The sequence below is a fragment of the Delphinus delphis genome, chromosome 17 (genome assembly GCF_949987515.2).
Source record: "Delphinus delphis chromosome 17, mDelDel1.2, whole genome shotgun sequence".
NCBI lineage: Eukaryota > Metazoa > Chordata > Mammalia > Artiodactyla > Delphinidae > Delphinus > Delphinus delphis.
This window is the reverse complement of record NC_082699.1, coordinates 47,986,984-48,006,076: the sequence shown is the minus strand read 5'-3', so window position 1 is coordinate 48,006,076 and position 19,093 is coordinate 47,986,984. Positions and strand designations below refer to the sequence as shown.

The following is a 19,093-nucleotide window of genomic DNA, read 5'->3' as shown; positions in this document are numbered from 1 at the left end:
TAGGTGATTGTTTCCTGTTTATCAGATGACCCTAAACCAGTTCTGGCACAGGCAACCCAGCAAACTTTCTCACCAGCCAGTGGTTGTCTGCAACCGCACCTTCTCCAAAATTCAATTAACTATCAAGTTAAGAAAAAGGGAATTCCGTTGGAGCCAAACTGAGTATTATAACGTGGGAAGCAGATTCTCAGAAAGCACTGAGAACTCTTCCACCTGTTAGAAGTTGAAGGCATAGACTTATCCTTTTTTATCTTTAATTGATTCTATTTTTTACATAAAAAGTTCAGTAAAAATTGGATAAAGTAAAGTGATTTTTTTTTTTTTTTTTTTTTTTTTTTTTGCGGTACACGGGCCTCTCACTGTTGTGGCCTCTCCCGTTGCGGAGCACAGGCTCCGGACGCGCAGGCTTAGCGGCCATGGCTCACAGGCCCAGCCGCTCCGCAGCATGTGGGATCTTCCCGGACTGGGGCACGAACCCGCGTCCCCTGCACTGGCAGGTGGACTCTCAACCACTGCACCACCAGGGAAGCCCAAGTAAAGTGATTTTAAGCAGTAAATCAATCTTATCAACATAGCACAAGGCTGGCCGAAACCACAAGGCAGCCTGCTCTGGAATATTTACATGATAACACATTAAACCTTGCAGGACAACTTAAACCATCCTTACAAAGTCTTCTGTGATCCTAGAATGCAGAGACTTAAAAGCAAAACAAAAGCCAAAAACCAGGAAAGACAAATTATTTTCAATATATTCACATAGACATTAAAATATAATAGAGATCGTCAGGGTAAGGGGTCGTGGGTGGGGATGCGCATGAGTCTGTGCGCTGACAGCACCGCCAAGGAGGAGGCCCAGCCTTGAGAGTGGGGTCAGGCCTGGCCGGGGTCTCAGAAGGGAAGGTCTCAAGGGCCTAAACCCTTGCCTCAGATGGCCTCTACCAACAGCTCACAACCAGGGACCGCTTGTTGTAGATGGAGCTCATTTTTGTGAGCTCATTCTGCAGGTTTGAATTCCCCAGGGTGATGTGTCATCAGTAGCATAGCCCTGACAGTGGGGTGGGGAGAGAGGGCCCACGGGATTTCTGCTTCCCAGAGTCTCTCCTACCAGCTTGCCCGTCCTCCCACCCTGGCCCTGAAGGTCACTCTAATTCAGTGTCCCGTTTGGGTGTGTAAACAGCCCCAAACTTCTGCATGTGCTTCTTAATGTACTCCTTGGTTTTGTGTCTCACATTCTCATTGCACTCCAGGTCCTCGGGGTTCTTACAGTACTTCAGCTCCTTATTCATAACGCCGTGAGTCAGCTTGCGAGCTAGGTGTTTGAAATCTTCAGTTGTGGTAATTCTTCCCACTTTGCAGTCAGGTTTCCAGTAAGGGTTCAGGCACTGGACGATGAACTGGGACATCTCTTTTCTGAATACTTGTTTGCTTTTCTTAGCCAGTTCACTGGAGGCGTCTGCTTCTGCTGTCTTAGGCTTTTTTGAGGTCTTCATGGGATTTTCATCATATGTTGGGGTTCCCAGGTCCATCTCAGCTTCATGCTCAAGGCTGGCATCCTCTCCTGGGCTTTCCCAAGTAGGAGGATGCCACTGAGTCTGCCTTGTGATCACATGGGAGTAGTAAATCTTCCCTTCTGGGTCTCGGGCTGTCTTCCAGTTGGGAGGTAAGACAATGGTTTTTGGTTTGGGAGGAGATGGGGGTGGTAAGTCCAAGAGGTTATTTGTCACAACCATTTCAGGTGGCTGGAAGGGCTGAGGCTGTCCTGGTGCAACTATTGTAGTCACGGCTGTGGCTGGCTGTACCACCACTCCTCGTGGGTGAGCTGTGAGAATCTGCTGTCCCTGGATGTACTGAAGACTTGGCTGGCATAACTCTGTACAGTTGGTGGAGTTGTCTGTGAATAGGGTGATGTCACACCATAGACAGTTGGAGCAGCCTGTCCTTGATGATATAAGGTTGCTTGAGACTGTGCAGGAGAGTACTGCTGCTGTACACTCACGGACTGTTGGTTTGAATCCCAAACACCATAATTCTGTCCCTGGACTGGGCCTGGGGCTGGCAGTGGCAGGACGGTGACCCTGGAGTCTTGGTGTACCACACCATCACTTTGGGCCACATACTGTGAACTGGAAACGTCCACAGGGGCTGCCACATGTGGCACCATGGGCACAGGTGGAGGGGCAGCAAGGGGTTCTGTAGAATGTCCCACCAAGGGCTGAGAATAATCATAAGGAGAAGGAGAACACACAGGATCCATGCTGGGTGTGGGGAGGAGCACCTTTCCAGCATTAAGATTGCTGGGATCCACATAGGCCTGCATGGGGTAACCTGGTGGGTAGCCAGCAAAGGGGTGATGAGGGACATGGTAGCCAAGAGAGCCACAGGGCAGTGCAGACGTCATTCGCAGGTTCTGCATCTGCTGCTGTTGTTTTTGAGCCTCCCGCTGAGCTACCTCCTGCTCAAACAACTTGCGACGCTCCTCTGTAGAAAGTTGATTGCGATCTTGAATTCGTACTTTCTTTTTAGAAGTTGGTGTATCATATCTGCCACCTGGCCTTTTTGTTCCCCGCTCATAGGCAGAAGGTGGTGGTGAGAGGGAGCCCCTTCGTTTCCTTTTCTCTTTATTTTGAGTTTGTTTGTCTGGGTCTCTCTCTCTTGACCTGTTAGGAGTCTTTGGGGCAACTGTTTGATCTCTGAAGCCAACAGCATCCCTTCCTCGTTCGGTTACTGTGCTCTCCTTTTCAGTTTGCCTTTTCTTTGGAATTCGATATACCTCCTTTAGGTCTTTCCAACTGTCCAGGAGCTTGGTGGCCAAATCACTTATATCTACTGTTTTATGTGGCTGTTCCTGGCTCCTCTCACTCTCCACATCAGACACACCCTCCTCTTCATCTTGGGATGGTGTTTCCTCAGCAATAGGTTCGTCTAGTTTTGTGCCATTGCTCTCTTTAGGCTCTATTTCAGTGTCAGCCTCTGGTTCAGATGTGGGTAGCTTAATGGCCTCCACAGCAATGTCACTATCAACTTTAGACTCAGGCAGCTGTTGAGTGCGTAGCTGTTGTTCCTCTTCTTCTATAGGGACGTTTTCTAACTGGTCAAGGTCCTCTTTGCCATCCTTGCCTTCTAGCTCGCTGGTAGCATCAGAGATCGCACTGTCCATGCCATTTTCACTTATAATTTTAAGTCTGCGAAACATTAGCTTCTTGGGGGTGTCTGTGTCAGCTTCTATGCTCAGCTTGGTGGAAGGATCAGGTGTGTTGAGTGGTGTGTGAGCACGTGATGTATTCTCGCTAGAATACCCATCTCCTTCGCTCAGCTGAGGGACAGCAGTCTTGGTTTGAGACCAACGTTGAATAATAGGAAGCACTTTGCTTTCCTCCAACGTATTTTTAGTAGGAATGGGTAAATGTTCCAAAGTCTTTATAATCTCTTCCTGAAGCTTCTGGTTACTTTCCCGGCCATCACGTAGTTCTGCCATCCAGATCCACAACAAAGGCAGCCCATGACGTTCCAGAAAGGACTTCAGGCAAGACTGTGAATATGTGTTCTGTATGAGCTTGAGACAGGTAAGTTTCTGTTCCAAAGTTTCAATTCTAACCGTTAGCCAGGATAAGCTGAGCACCTGGTTTTTATCAGAGAGACCCTCACCATTCTCCATCAGAGCTTCTAGCTCTCCATCCACCGAATCCTTCTTCCGAGATCGTTCTTTCTTCATTTTCCCTCGTGCTGCTCTGAGGCTGATTCTGTTCTCTCCTCCCAGGTAACCCCGGCAATTAGCCGACCCACAGAAACGTCTCTGTGCTTCCTTGCCATATCTTTGGAACTGATAGTCAAATGTTAACTCTGAGCCTGAAGGACAGTTTGGTGGTAAAAATCCCAACTCTCAGTTGTCCATTCACAGTCCATTTCTGAGCCTCACAGTTTGGTTCACAGCTGTGATTCATGAAACGGGAGCAGTTTCCTTTCTGAGTGGCATCTATTATCTCATCATTCTTCAGGGCCATGAAATAGTAGTGGCTGTTTCTGTTTCGTGCATACTCCTTTACCCGGGCCTTAAACTCTTTACCATCAAGTACCTCTCCACAATATTCCAGGACAAAGGTGTTCGAAGGAAGATCTTTAGCAGCTCTCAAGCCCCAGCCTTTCTTTTCTGTGAGTATGACTTCCACATCTGCATGCTGTTTTCTTTGAAACCGTCTATTGGAACAATAATCCCCATTTGGACAACGAGACGAACATTCAATCATGAGGAGACGATTAAGACAATCTTCCCCACATGCTATTTCACCTTGAGCTCTTTCATCTTTAGAAAGAGGTGTACACTCACACTGCATTCGCTTAAAATCCCGATGGGATTTATTCTTCTTTCTTTCTGTTAAATAAACATTTTCTTCAATCAGATCAAAGTAAGAAGGCATCTTCCCTTGTTTGGCACACTCCTTCCACCGCCCTGGGTCCCTGAAGTCCTCCATGACACACGAAGGCCCAACCAATGCTGAGCCTAGAGGCACTGCTGTCTCTCCCTGCTCTACCTCCACTCTAACTTTCTTTCTGTCCTGAAGCTCACCATCACTTTCAGAATCACTCTTCAATTCCTGTCTCCTTTTTTTAAGAGGCCCTCTATCTTTCCTATCATTTTGTTCTAAGTTTTTTGAAAGGTCTTTCTCCTCATTCACAACTAAAGAGTCCTTAATGGAATTGCTGCTTATTTCAGGTGCTTGCACTGACCCCTTGTCCTTCTGAAGGGACAGAAAAAATTTATTGGACTGGCCTGAAAAGTGAGATCCTCCACGTTGATCCCAATTCTCCTCCTCTTCACGGTCATCTGTTAAGGAACCTGATACCTGCCCTTGAATTCGATCATACACAACCCCAGTTCCAGGCGGTCTACCTGCTGATGTTGGATCCCAGTAGCCATTGCCTTGCCAGGAATTACGTGTCCCACTATACTGTTCTGCACTTTGCTGATACTTGTGTCCACCACAGGCTCCATAGCTGCTGTCAGGTTGCTGATACGTGGTAGTAGGCTTTTTTTGTTGAGAGAAGTCCCACCCTAGATTTCTGAGCTCTTCCAATGATGAATGGAAACCATCCACTCGGGAGATCTCACAAGAAGAAAAATTTGACTCTGTTTTTCCCAGTCTACTGTCTGGCCTGTTAGGGAAAGTGGTCTGTTGCCGAGACTTACTTGAGACATCTTCAGAATCATCAGAAGAATAAACTGGTAGCTCTTCTTGCTGCCTAGAAGTTATTTTGGCTTTCGCTGCTTCCTCAGAATTTGGATGACCTAGAGGGTCAGATTTTATGTCTGTATGACTTGTACTATCAACCCCATCTCTGTGGATGAGCAATTTCAGACAGGTGATTATCTATCTGTTTTTGGATGGGCTGTGTAAGAGATTTCTGAATCCTGCTCTGTTGCTTTGTGAAAGAACTTCTCAGTTTGAGGACAGGCTTTACTTGCTATACTCTCAAATTTTTCCTCATATGAATGCCTCCTTGGCTCCAGTCGCTCATCGTCCCCAGTGGTCAGAACAGTGTCTGTAACTTTGACTGCTCCGAGAAGAAGAAGGACTTGTTTCTTCCATGGGCAAAGTAGAATTCTTTGGCACAACCACAACAGACTGAAGACAGTTTCTTGGGATACTGCTATCATCAAAATCTGTATCTTCCGAATCACTTTCATCACTTGAACTTTTGGAAGAACCAGAATAATCTTCATGGACAGTGGATACAATCTCTGAGGCATGACCACTACTGTCACATTTTAAGGTATATGTTACACCGTTACTGTCCTCCATGATTAAATTCAAATCACAAGAAGAAAATACAACTTCTGAGTCATCAGAAGTATGTGTATGTCCTCTTCCACCTTCTTCACCTAAAGAGGTTTCTGGTCTTCCTCTTCTATCAGGCAGTATGGAGTTCCCTTCTTCTTGAGCCTTTTGCACACATTTCCCAGATAGTCCATTATTATGCCTGTTTTCCCAGGAAGCAAATCCTCTTCCTGAATCAGGAAGGCCACCAGCTACTTCTATTATTTCTTTCTCTGCATGCTTTAAAAACTCTGAGCTTTTACTCTTCAGCACAGCATCCCAAACTGGAGATGTATTCTCTCCACATTGCAAGAGAGTTAAACTGTCTACGCTTGTCCCTGCTGGAAGGCTCTGAAGAGATGAAGCAATACATGAGCTCCCTGTAGGTGGATATAAATCATCAAAATGATTAACAGAAGCTGAACTAGTACTACCAACACTCTGCTTATATTCTCCACATGCAAATTTTGAGTGCTGATCTGTCAGACTTCCATTATCACATATAACTGTTTTTGATTTCAAATGCACATTCATAAAGCTATTTGAAGAAATCTTGGTTACTAAAGGCTCAGTATTTTCAGCTCCGGAATGATACAAAGAAGGGCGGTTGTTGTTTGAAGTACAGTATATATCTGAATCTTTGGTTTTACAGCAAGAAACTCTCACATCAACTGGTTCTTTAACTATTGTTTTGGAATAATCTGTAGTCATAACTGGCAAAGATATGAGTTGATCCTGGTGTGGCGACACTGGAGGTTCTGTTTCTCTAAATGGGCTTTCTAACTTATTATGCTGCATGCGAGTATCATCCATGTCTTTTTCTTTACATCTATTAATGTTTTGAAATCCATTTGATGAAAGCATGCACGTTTTGACCAAAGGGGATACCTCTGATCCAGTCACACTGTCATCAGAAGACATCAAAACAGTGTCACGTTTAGAAGAGCAAAATGTTGCCAAATCAGATTCTGCCCCAGGAGATCCATTTATATTAAATTCGGTGGGACAATAACTTCTTAATTGATCATTCTTCACTTTACATAAAGAGTCTAATTCCTTAGTACTATCGTGGCTATCATGTCCTATAAATTCAGACTTAAAAACAGGTGATTCATCTGGCTTTTTAAAAGTAGGTGAATCATTTAATCGTGGAGATGGAGACCCAATCTTCTCTCTTTCAGGAACTTCACTAATCACTCTTAATTCACTACCTTTAGAACAAGGAGTCTGTAAATTAAAAGAATGAGACTGTTTGATTTCCTCATTCAATTCTGTACAACAGAAAGAATTTTTAAATCTATCAGACTTGGGTGCAGGTTTTGAAGGGGCAGATTTATAACGGGAAGCACTCTTACCGTGCTTGGAATATGATGACCCGCGTCGGAATCCCTGGTCATTAGTGGGAGAATAACATCTTTTCATTGCTTCATTTTCTGAAGTGCTTTTGGATTCTCCTTCTAATTTTGAAGAATCCTTTCCTCTTTCTTCCATCTCTAAGTAAGAGGACTCAGTTTTACAGTCTCCATCAGATTTAGAATAGGAGGATGGCGTCCTTAGGTCTCTGTAAGAGGTAGGAGGAGACGAGGTGCGCCGTGAGTATCTCTTCTTATACTAACCATCCGAGTCAGAACTTTGTGTTGCCCTGTTATCTGTATATGGCTGAGACTAGCATGCCCTCTTTCGATAAGGAGAACTCCTATGGTAACGACCATCATAATGAGAGTTGTCATAATGGGACCGTTCTGACCAAGAATAGGATGATCTAGTTCTAGAACCTCTGTCAGATCTAAAACGAGACCTGCTCCGCCTTCGCGCTCTCTCTGATCTACAGCGAGAAGATATGTAACGAGTATCTCTTTCAAGTTTTGAGTAGCTAAAATATTTATCATCTCTCTCTGTTTTAGATCGTGAAGATTTCAGGAGCTCTGCTTAATGTGTAATGCAGATGCACACTGGACATGAGGGAGAAGGCCCAAACAGAATTCTGTGTTTAATTTTTTTTGTCCTGCCTTTAAATTTTATTCCATCAGAGGTATGAATGCCAGACGGGGATCCTCTCCAAGCTTGCCTTTCCTTGGGTACTCTCCCTCTGCCCTAGGGTACTGTTAAGAGTTCTCAACACGCAGTCATCCCTCAGCATGAGCAAGGAATTGGTCCTAAGGCTCCCCCTGCCCCGCCAGTCCCCTGCGATTGCTGAAGTCTCTTATATAAAATGGAGTAGTACAGTCTGCCCTCAGTACCCCGGGGCTCCACATTGGAGGATTCTGCATCCGAGGATTCAATCTACTGCAATTCAATTTATGGTTGGTTGAATCCGGGGTGCAGAACCCGTGGATACAGAGGGGTAATTGTATTTATTTCACTCTATTATAGCTTAACAATTCTGGTTAAATTTACCGTGTTCTGTCTCCTGGTTGGACCTAGATTGGTAGAGGTGTGATGACTTGCTTGAGTTTGGGACAAAGAAGTGAGCATGAGTAGCACTTTCTCCCCTCTCTTTGGGAATAAGCTGCTCACAGAAAGCATGCATTGGGCCCCATTTCTCCATAAGTCTTACAAGGGCAGGCGGCAAAATAGTCTGGGGCCAGTGCTGTCTGTGGCTGGATGCGTATGTCTGTATCATTATGGGGCTCAGTGTAAGGAAGCCCTCTTTTACACAGATATAAGGCTGAAATTAGAGAATGAGGGTTATTAGTAATAAAGATAATACATCATGTTCCACATACCTCTTGTCTACTTATGAATTACTTTAGAACCTGGGTGGGGAAGAGGTTAACAAGCTTCACTTAAGGGAAGAAGCTTATTACTATTTCTTTTGACAAGTTGAGTGTGAATTGGTTTTACCACTTTCTAGGCTTGTTCTATTCATAATTAACATATATTGAAACTTACATTAATATAAACAAACAATCCTGCAATATTTGCTGTCAGAAAATAGACAAGGGACAACCTTCAAATCCAACTTTTGTGTAGTTGGGCCTTCAACTATTAGCAGGTTTTAGTTATTTTTCTAAGTCTCTTATGCTTTTCATGGTGAGTTGAATATCTTTATTATATAAAAAAAGTTTCTCTGTAAAACTGAACGTTTTAAAGAACCTATACAACATACATAAGGGTCCCAAAATGCTCACTTTTCATAAAAATGACATCTGTTTCCATAGACGAGTTCACCAACATCCTGACAGCTGATGGAAAAGTGACACATAGGCTTTAGGGTCTAGATCACAGATTCTGTCACCTAGGAAGCTTTCAAGTACAGCAACTAATAGAAGAACCCAACTGAGAATGGCTTACATAGAGCGAACCGATTAACTTCCTTTGAAACTGCAGAGATACATGTTGCTAGGAGTGAGACTAGAAGCTCACATAATGTGACTTAGAACCTAGTTTCTTTCAGTTTTTAACTGTCACTTCCCTGGTGTTGACTGTTTTTGGACAAACTCCTCCCTCCTGCCCACCCCCCATTTCATAATCCTAAACTGACTTTGAGGAACTCTAAGAATTACATGAATCCTTTTTGTGAAACAGAGAATCTATATCATATATTCAGCGAAAGTGTCTAAGAGTCACTGATTGGACCAACTTAGGTAATCGTGCCCGTTTCAAAACATTCAGAGATGGCACGTTCAGATTGGCTCTATGAATCAGGGCCTTTCTCTGGGGCAGGTGAGGCCCATTTTCCAAATCACAACGGTGAGAATGGAGGGACGGGGTAGGTACTGAAAAGAAATTCAGGCTATTACTCCAAGAAGGAAGAAAAATAGATACTGGGCAGCCATATAACAGGTATTCATTATAGATACTTCCAGAGTCTATTTCCTATTTACTCAAAGAAATTTAAGACTCTAGGTAACCCTGAAATTCACATATTTTCTACATGTTACCTAACATATTTTTAGAAAATAAAAAGGTAAAAAAATATGAAATGATTTAATTTCTATAAGTGATCTTATAATCAAAGAGACCTTGCTACAAAAGTGAAATTTTATCTAGAGGATTTTATTATGTTCAATAAAGTGTTCACATTCAAGAGCAAATTCTCATTCTGATGATTCATGAAGTCACTTGTGATATTCCTTCTTTAGTGTGGTGTTTATATAAAAACATGAGTCTCTAAAATTGCCATGGCAAAAACACATATTGAAGCTTGATAGCCTTCTTTTCACAAAGCATGGTTTCCATCATTGCCTTGGATCACACTGTACCTTATGTTCATTCTCTGGTACAGAGCTCCAGCAACTTTTCTTTTTGTTTTTTCTCTTGCCCTGCTTCTTAATCTTCAAGCATTCTCCTACAGTCATGTTCTGGTTTTCCCTTTGTCAGCCTCCGCCACTTCCACTCCCTCCTAGACTCCTAGTACTTTTTTCAAGCTAAAGTTCTTTACCTTTATCTGCTGAAATCCAAGAAAGAGCCTGTAGTGAAATGAAGACTTGCAGTTTTCCCCACCTGCTTATTTGCTTGCAATCTGTCTTCAGCCACTACAAATTGAATCTGCCTCAAGTTATCAGTGGCATTAATCTTCATCCTACTAAAATGTTTACATGGTTGATAACCCCTTTTTCTTTGATCCTCTTGTCTGATTGGTCTTCCTCTGTCACTCCTAAGACATAGCCATGTCTTTCTATTCTATTAATTTCTCTCACTGCTCTTTTATGCATCAAATAAACAGGTTAAGTAAGGCTCTGAAAGTATTCATCTTTCGGGTCTCAACCTTTCAACTTCCTCTTCCATTTCTTGTTCCATTGCCACATTGACTATTCACTGCTCAAGACATGTCATCTGGGCTTTTTTCCAAGGTTCCCTTGGAAATATCTTCCTTCAAGGCTCAGCTTAGATATTTTCCCTCCATGAACCCTGCTCTAGTTTCCTCCAAACTTGAACTACCTCTAACTCCGTTAACCAGGTCCATGCTCTATCACCAGCTCTTGACCGAATATTTGTGAAAGCTCTCTAGCTAGTATCCCTGCTTCTTGCCTGTCTCTACTTGTTTCTCCATACTACCACTAGAACTGTCTCTCATACAATCTGAACCCCTCATCATGGCCTCTAAGATCTTGCTCCTACTAATGTCTATTGGCCCAGGAACTGTGCTAAGAACTTTACTTGAATTAATCCATTTAATCCTATGAGCTACATACTCTTTTAAATTTTTACATCTTTATTGGGGTATAATTGCTTTACAATGTTGCTTTAGTTTCTGCTGTATAACAAAGTGAATCAGCTATATGTATACATATATCCCCATATCCCTTCCCTCTTGAGCCTCCCTCCTCTCCCTATCCCACCCCTCTAGGTGGTCACAAAGCACCGAGCTGATCTCCCTGTGCTACGCGGCTGCGTCCCACTAGCTATCTATTTTACATTTGGTAGTGTATATATGTCCATGCCACTCTCTCACTTCGTCCCAGCTTCCCCTTCCCCCACCGCGTGTCCTCAAGTCTATTCTCTATGTCTGCGTATTTACTCCTGTCCTGCCCCTAGGTCCATCAGAACCTTTTTTTTTTTTTTAAGATTCCATATATATGTGTTAGCATATGGTATTTGTTTTTCTCTTTCTGACTTACTTCGCTCTCTATGATGGACTCTAGGTCCATCCACCTCACTACAAATAACTCAATTTTGTTTCTTTTTATGGCTATAATATTCCATTGTATATATGTGCTACATGTTCTTTATCCATTCATCTGTCGATGGGCACTTAGGTTGCTTCCATGTCCTGGCTATTGTAAATAGTGCGGCAGTGAACATTGTGATACATATCTGTTTTTGAATTATGGGTTCCGTAGGGTATATGCCCAGTAGTGGGATTGCTGGGTCGTATGATAGTTCTATTTTTAGATTTTTAAGGAACCTCCATACTCTTCTCCATAGTGGTTGTATCAATTTACATTGCCACCAACAGTGCAAGAGGGTTCCCTTTTCTCCACAACCCCTCCAGCATTTACTGTTTGTAGATTTTTTTGATGAGGGCCATTCTGACCGGTGTGACGTGATACCTCATTGTGGTTTCGATTTGCCTTTCTCTAGTGATTAGTGATGTTGAGTATCCTTTCATGGGTTTGTTGGCCATCTGTATGTCTTCCTTGGTGAAATGCCTATTTAGGTCTTCCACCCATTTTTGGATCGGGTTGTTTGTTTTTCTGATATTGAGCTGGATGAGCTGCTTGTATATATATTTTAAACATCTTTATTGGAGTATAATTGCTTTACAATGGTGTGCTAATTTCTGATTTATAACAAAGTGAATCAGTTATACACATACATATATTTCCATATATCTTCCCTCTTGCATCTCCCGCCCTCCCACCCTCCCTATCCCAGCCCTCTAGGTGGTCACAAAGCACCGAGCTGATCTCCCTGTGCTATGGGGCTGCTTCCCACTAGCTATCTATTTTACGTTTGGTAGTGTATATATGTCCATGCCACTCTCTCACTTTGTCACAGCTTAACTTTCCCCCTCCCCATATCCGCAAGTCCATTCTCTAATAGGTCTGTGTCTTTATTCCCATATTATCCCTAGGTTCTTCATGACATTTTTTCCCCCTAGATTTCATATATATGTGTTAGCATACGGTAGTTGTCTTTCTCTTTCTGACTTACTTCACTCTGTATGACAGACGCTAGGTCCATCCACCTAACTCAATGTCGTTTCTTTTTGTGGCTGAGTAATATTCCATTGTATATATGTGCCACATCTTCTTTATCCATTCATCCGATGATGGACACTTAGGTTGTTTCCATGTCCTGGCTATTGTAAATAGAGCTGCAATGAATATTTTGGTACATGACTCTTTTTGAATTATGGTTTTCTCTGGGTATATGCCCAGTAGTGGGATTGCTGGGTCATATGGTAGTTTTATCTGTAGTTTTTAAGGAACCTCCATACTGTTCTCCATAGTGGCTGTACCAATTCACATTCCCACCAGCAGTGCAAGAGTGTTCCCTTTTCTCCACACCCTCTCCAGCATTTATTGTTTCTAGATTTTTTGAGGATGGCCATTCTGACCAGTGTGAGATGACATCTCATTGTAGTTTAGATTTGCATTTCTCTAATGATTAATGATGTTGAGCATTCTTTCGTGTGTTTGTTGGCAATCTGTATATCTTCTTTGGAGAAATGTCTATTTAGGTCTTCTACCCATTTTTGGATTGGGTTGTTTGTTTTTTTGTTATTGAGCTGCATGAGCTGCTTGTAAATTTTGGAGATTAATCCTTTGTCCGTTGCTTCATTTGCAAATACTTTCTCCCATTCTGAGGGTTGTCTTTTCATCTTGTTTATGGTTTCCTTTGCTGTGCAAAAGCTTTGAAGTTTCATTAGGTCCCATTTGTTTATTTTTGTTTTTCTTTCCATTTCTCTAGGAGGTGGGTCAAAAAGGATCTTGCTGTGATTTATGTCATAGAGTGTTCTGCCTATGTTTTCCTCTAAGAGTTTGATAGTTTCTGGCCTTAGATTTAGGTCTTTAATGCATTTTGATCTTATTTTTGTGTGTGGTCTTAGGGAGTGTTCTAATCTCATGCTTTCATATGTACCGCTCCAGTTTTCCCAGCACCACTTACTGAAGAGGCTGTCCTTTCACCACTGTACATTCCTGCCTCCTTTATCAAAGATAAGGTGACCATATGTGTGTGGGTTTATCTATGGGCTTTCTCTCCTGTTCCAGTGACGTATATTCCTTTTTTCTGCCACTACCATACTGCCTTGATTACTGCAACTTCGTAGTATAGTCTGAAGTCAGGAAGCCTGATTCCTCCAGCTCTGTTTTTCGTTCTCAAGATTGCTTTGGCTATTTTGGGTCTTTTGGGTTTCCATACAAATTGTGAATTTTTTTGTACTAGTTCTGTGAAAAATGCCAGTGGTAGTTTAATAGGGATTGCATTGAATTGGTTGATTGCTTTGGGTAGTAGAGTCGTTTTCACAATGTTGATTCTTCCAATCCAAGAACATGGCATATCTCTCCATCTATTTGTATCATCTTTAATTTCTTTCATCAGTGTCTTATAATTTTCTGCATACAGGTCTTTTGTCTCTTTAGGTAGGTTTATTACTAGATATTTTATCCTTTATGTTGCAGTGGTAAATGGGAGTGTTTTCTTGATTTCACTTTCAGATTTTTCATCATTAGTGTATAGGAATGCCAGAGATTTCTGTGCATTAAATTTGTATCCTGCTACTTTACCAAATTCATTGATTAGCTCTAGTAGTTTTCTGGTAGCATCTTTAGGATTCTCTATGTATAGTATCATATGATCTGCAAACAGTGACAGTTTTTTTTTCCTTTCCGATTTGCATTCCTTTTATTTAGTCTTCTTCTCTGATTGCTGTGGGTAAAACTTCCAAAACTATGTTGAATAAGAGTGGTGAGAGTGGGCAACCTAGTCTTGTTCCTGATCTTAGTGGAAATGCTTTCAGTTTTTCACCATTGAGGATGATGCTGGCTGTGGGTTTGTCATATATGGCCTTATTATGTTGAGGAAAGTTCCCTCTATGCCTACTTTCTGAAGCATTCTTACCATAAACGGGTGTTGAATTTTGTCGGTTGCTTTCTCTGCATCGACTGAGATGATCATATGGTTTTTCCCCTTCAATGTGTTAATATGGTGTATCACGTTGATTGATTTGCTTATGTTGAAGAATCCTGGTATTCCTGGAATAAACCCCACTTGATCATGGTGTATGATCTTTTTAATGTGCTGTTGGATTCTGTTTGCTAGTATTTTGTTGAGGATTTTTGCATCTATGTTCATCAGTGATATTGGCCTGTAGTTTTCTTTCTTTGTGACATCCTTGTCTGCTTTTGGTATCAGGGTGATGGTGCCCTCGTAGAATGAGTTTGGGAGTGTTCATCCCTCTGCTATATTTTGGAAGAGTTTGAGAAGGATAGGCGTTAGTGCTTCTCTAAATGTTTGATAGAATTTGCCTGTGAAGCCATGTGGTCCTGGGCTTTTGATTGATGGAAGATTTTTAATCACAGTTTCAATTTTAGTGCTTGTGATTGGTCTGTTCATATTTTCTGTTTCTTCCTGATTCAGTCTTGGCAGGTTGTGCATTTCTAAGAATTTGTCCATTTCTTCCAGGTTGTCCATTTTATTGGCACAGAGTTGCTTGTAGTAATCTCTCATGATCTTTTGTATTTCTGCAGGGTCAGTTGTTACTTCTCCTTTTTCATTTCTAATTCTTTTGATTTGAGTCTTCTCTCTATTTTTCTTGATGAGTCTGGCTAATGGTTTTTCAATTTTGTTTATCTTCTCAAAGAACCACCTTTTAGTTTTCTTGATGTTTGCTATCGTTTCCTTCATTTCTTTCTCTTTTATTTCTGATCTGATCTTTATGATTTCTTTCCTTCTGCTAACTTTGGCTTTTTTTTGTTCTTCTTTCTCTAATTGCTTAAGGTGCGAGGTTAAGTTGTTATTCGAGATGTTTCCTGTTTCTTAAGGTAGGATTGTATTGCTATAAACTTCCCTCTTAGAACTGCTTTTGCTGCATCCCATAGGTTTTGGGTCATCGTGTCTCCATTGTCATTTGTTTCCAGGTATTTTTGATTTCCTCTCTTTGATTTGTTCAGTGTTCGCTTTGTTATTAAGTAGTGTATAGTTTAGCCTCTATGTGTTTCTATTTTTTACAGATCTTTTCCTGTAATTGATATCTAGTCTCATAGCGTTGTGGTCAGAAAAGATACTTGATACAATTTCAATTTTCTTAAATTTACCAAAGCTTGATTTGTGACCCAAGGTATGATCTATCCTGGAGAATGTTCCATGAGCACTTGAGATAAATATGTATCCTGTTGTTTTTGGATGGAATGTCCTATAAATATCAATTAAGTCCATCTTGTTTAATGTATCATTTAAAGCTTGTGTTTCCTCATTTATTTTCATTTTGGATGATCTGTCCATTGGTGAAGGTGGGGTGTTAATGTCCCCTACTATGAAAGTGTTACTGTCGATTTCCCCTTTTATGTCTGTTAGTAATTACCTTATGTATTGAGGTGCTCCTATGTTGGGTGCATAAATATTTACAATTGTTATATCGTCTTCTTGGATCAATCCCTTAATGCTATGTAGTGTCCTTCTTTGTCTCTTGTAACAGTCATTATTTTAAAGTCTATTTTGTCTGATATGAGAATAGCTACTCCAGCTTTCTTTTGGTTTCCATTTGCATGGAATAACTTTTTCCATCGCCTTACTTTCAGTCTGTATGTGTCCCTAGGTCTGAAGTGGGTCTCTTGTAGACAGCATATATATGGGTCTTGTTTTGTTTTTTTTTTTACATCTTTATTGGAGTATAATTGCTTTACAATGGTGTGCTAGTTTCTGCTGTATAACAAAGTGAAGCAGTTATACATACACATATGTTCCCATATCTCCTCCCTCTTGCGTCTCCCTCCCTCCCACCCTCCCTATCCCACCCTTCTAGGTGGTCACAAAGCACCGAGCTGATCTCCCTGTGCTATGGGGCTGCTTCCCACTAGCTATCTATTTTACGTTTGGTAGTGTATATATGTCCATGCCACTCTCTCACTTTGTCACAGCTTAGCTTTCCCCCTTCCCATATCCTGAAGTGCATTCTCTAATAGGTCCGTGTCTTTATTCCCATCCTACCCCTGGGTTCTTCATGACATTGTTTTCCCCTAGATTTCATATATATGTGTTAGCATACGGTAGTTGTCTTTTTCTTTCTGACTTACTTCACTCTGTATGACAGATGCTAGGTCCATTCACCTCACTACAAATAACTCAATGTCGTTTCTTTTTGTGGCTGAGTAATATTCCATTGTATATATGTGCCACATCTTTTTTATCCATTCATCTGATGATGGACATGTAGTTTGTTTCCATGTCCTGGCTATTGTAAATAGAGCTGCAATGAATATTTTGGTACATGACTCTTTTTGAATTATGGTTTTCTCTGGGTATATGCCCAGTAGTGGGATTGCTGGGTCATATGGTAGTTTTATCTGTAGTTTTTAAGGAACCTCCATACTGTTCTCCATAGTGGCTGTACCAATTCACATTCCCACCAGCAGTGCAAGAGTGTTCCCTTTTCTCCACACCCTCTCCAGCATTTGTTGTTTCTAGATTTTTTGATGATGGCCATTCTGACCGGTGTGAGATGATACCTCATTGTAGCTTTGACTTGCATTTCTCTAATGATTAATGATATTGAGCATTCTTTCATGTGTTTGTTGGCAATCTGTATATCTTCTTTGGAGAAATGTCTATTAGGTCTTCTGCCCATTTTTGGATTGGGTTGTTTGTTGTTTTGTTGTTTAGCTGCATGAGCTGCTTGCAAATTTTGGAGATGAATCCTTTGTCAGTTGCTTCATTTGCAAATATTTTGTCACATTCTGAGGGATGTCTTTTTGTCTTGTTTATGGTTTCCTTTGCTGTGCAAAAGCTTTTAAATTTCATTAGGTCTCATTTGTTTACTTTTTTCTTTCCATTTCTCTAGGAGGTGGGTCAAAAAGTATCTTGCCGTGATTTATGTCATAGAGTATTCTGCCTATGTTTTCTGCTATGAGTTTGATAGTTTCTGGCTTTACATTTAGGTCTTTAATCCATTTTGAGCTTATTTTTGTGTATGGTGTTAGTGACTGTTCTAAAATCATACTTTTAAATGTACCTGTCCAGTTTTCCCAGTACCACTTATTGAAGAGGCTGTGCTTTCTCCACTGTACCTTCCTGCCTCCTTTATCAAAGATAAGGTGACCATATGTGTGTGGGTTTATCTCTGTGCTTTCTATCCTATTCCATTGATCTATATTTGTTTTTGTGAGTACCATACTGTCTTGATTACTGTACCTTTGTAGTATAGTCTGAAGTCAGGGAGCCTGATTCCTCCAGCTGTGTTTTTCATTCTCAAGATTGCTTTGGCTATTCGGGGTCTTTTGTGTTTCCATACAAATTGTGAAATATTTTCTTCTAGTTCTCTGAAAAATGCCAGTGGTCGTTTGCTTGGGATTGCATTGAATCTGTGGATTACTTTGGGTAGTAGAGTCATTTTCACAATGTTGATTCTTCCAAGCCAAGAACATGGCATATCTCTCCATCTATTTGTATCATCTTTAATTTCTTTCATCAGTGTCTTACAATTTTCTGCATACAGGTCTTTTGTCTCCTTAGGTAGGTTTATTCCTAGATATTTTATGCTTTTTGTTGCAATGGGAAATGGGAGTGTTTTCTTGATTTCACTTTTAGATTTTTCATCATTAGTGTATAGGAATGCCAGAGATTTCTGTGCATTAAATTTGTATCCTGCTACTTTACCAAATTCATTGATTAGCTCTAGTAGTTTTCTGATAGCATCTTTAGGATTCTCTCTGTATAGTATCATATCATCTGCAAACAGTGACAGCTTTTTCTTCCTTTCCGATTTGGATTCCTTTTATTTAGTCTTCTTCTCTGATTGCTGTGGGTAAAACTTCCAAAACTATGTTGAATAAGAGTGGTGAGAGTGGGCAACCTTGTCTTGTGCCTGATCTTAGTGGAAATGCTTTCAGTTTTTCACCATTGAGGATGATGCTGGCTGTGCGTTTGTTATATATGGCCTTTATTATGTTGAGGAGAGTTCCCTCTATGCCTACCTTCTGAAGCATTTTTCCCATAAATGGGTTTTGAATTTTATCGATTGCTTTCTTTGCATCTATTGAGATGATCATATGGTTTTTCCCCTTCAATGTGTTAATATGGTGTATCACGTTGATTGATTTGCTTATGTTGAAGAATCCTTGCATTCCAGGAATAAAGCCCACTTGATCATGGTGTATGATCCTTTGAATGTGGTGTTGGATTCTGTTTGCTAGTATTTTGTTGAGGATTTTTGCATCTATGTTCATCAGTGATTTGGGCGTGTAGTTTTCATTCTTTTTGACATCCTTGTCTGGTTTTGGTATCAGGGTGATGGTGGCCTCGTAGAATGAGTTTGGGAGTGTTCCTCCCTCTGCTATATTTTGGAAGAGTTTGAGAAGGATAGGCATTAGCGCTTCTCTAAATGTTTGATAGAATTCGCCTGTGAAGCCATCTGGTTCTAGGCTTTTGTTTGTTGGAAGATTTTTAATCACAGTTTCAATTTTAGTGCTTGCGATTGGTCTGTTCATTTTTTCTGTTTCTTCCTGGTTCAGCCTTGGAAGGTTATACCTTTCTAAGAATTTGTCCATTTCTCCCACGTTGTCCATTTTATTGTCATATAGTTGCTTGTAGTAATCTCTTAGGATGCTTTGTATTTCTGCAGTGTCTGTTGTAACTTCTCCTTTTCCCTTTTTAATCTTATTTATTTGAGTCAT

General features: G+C 41.1%; 1 long non-coding RNA gene and 1 pseudogene across 1 annotated transcript in view; one reads left to right on the top strand and one right to left on the bottom strand.

Annotated features, from left to right (window-relative positions):
- The window catches only part of LOC132413208 (uncharacterized), a 64,775-nt gene that overhangs the window by 29,258 nt on the left and 16,424 nt on the right, over nucleotides 1–19,093 (top strand). The window lies entirely within an intron of this gene.
- Nucleotides 540–8,053, bottom strand: LOC132413203 (histone-lysine N-methyltransferase SETD2 pseudogene; annotated as a pseudogene).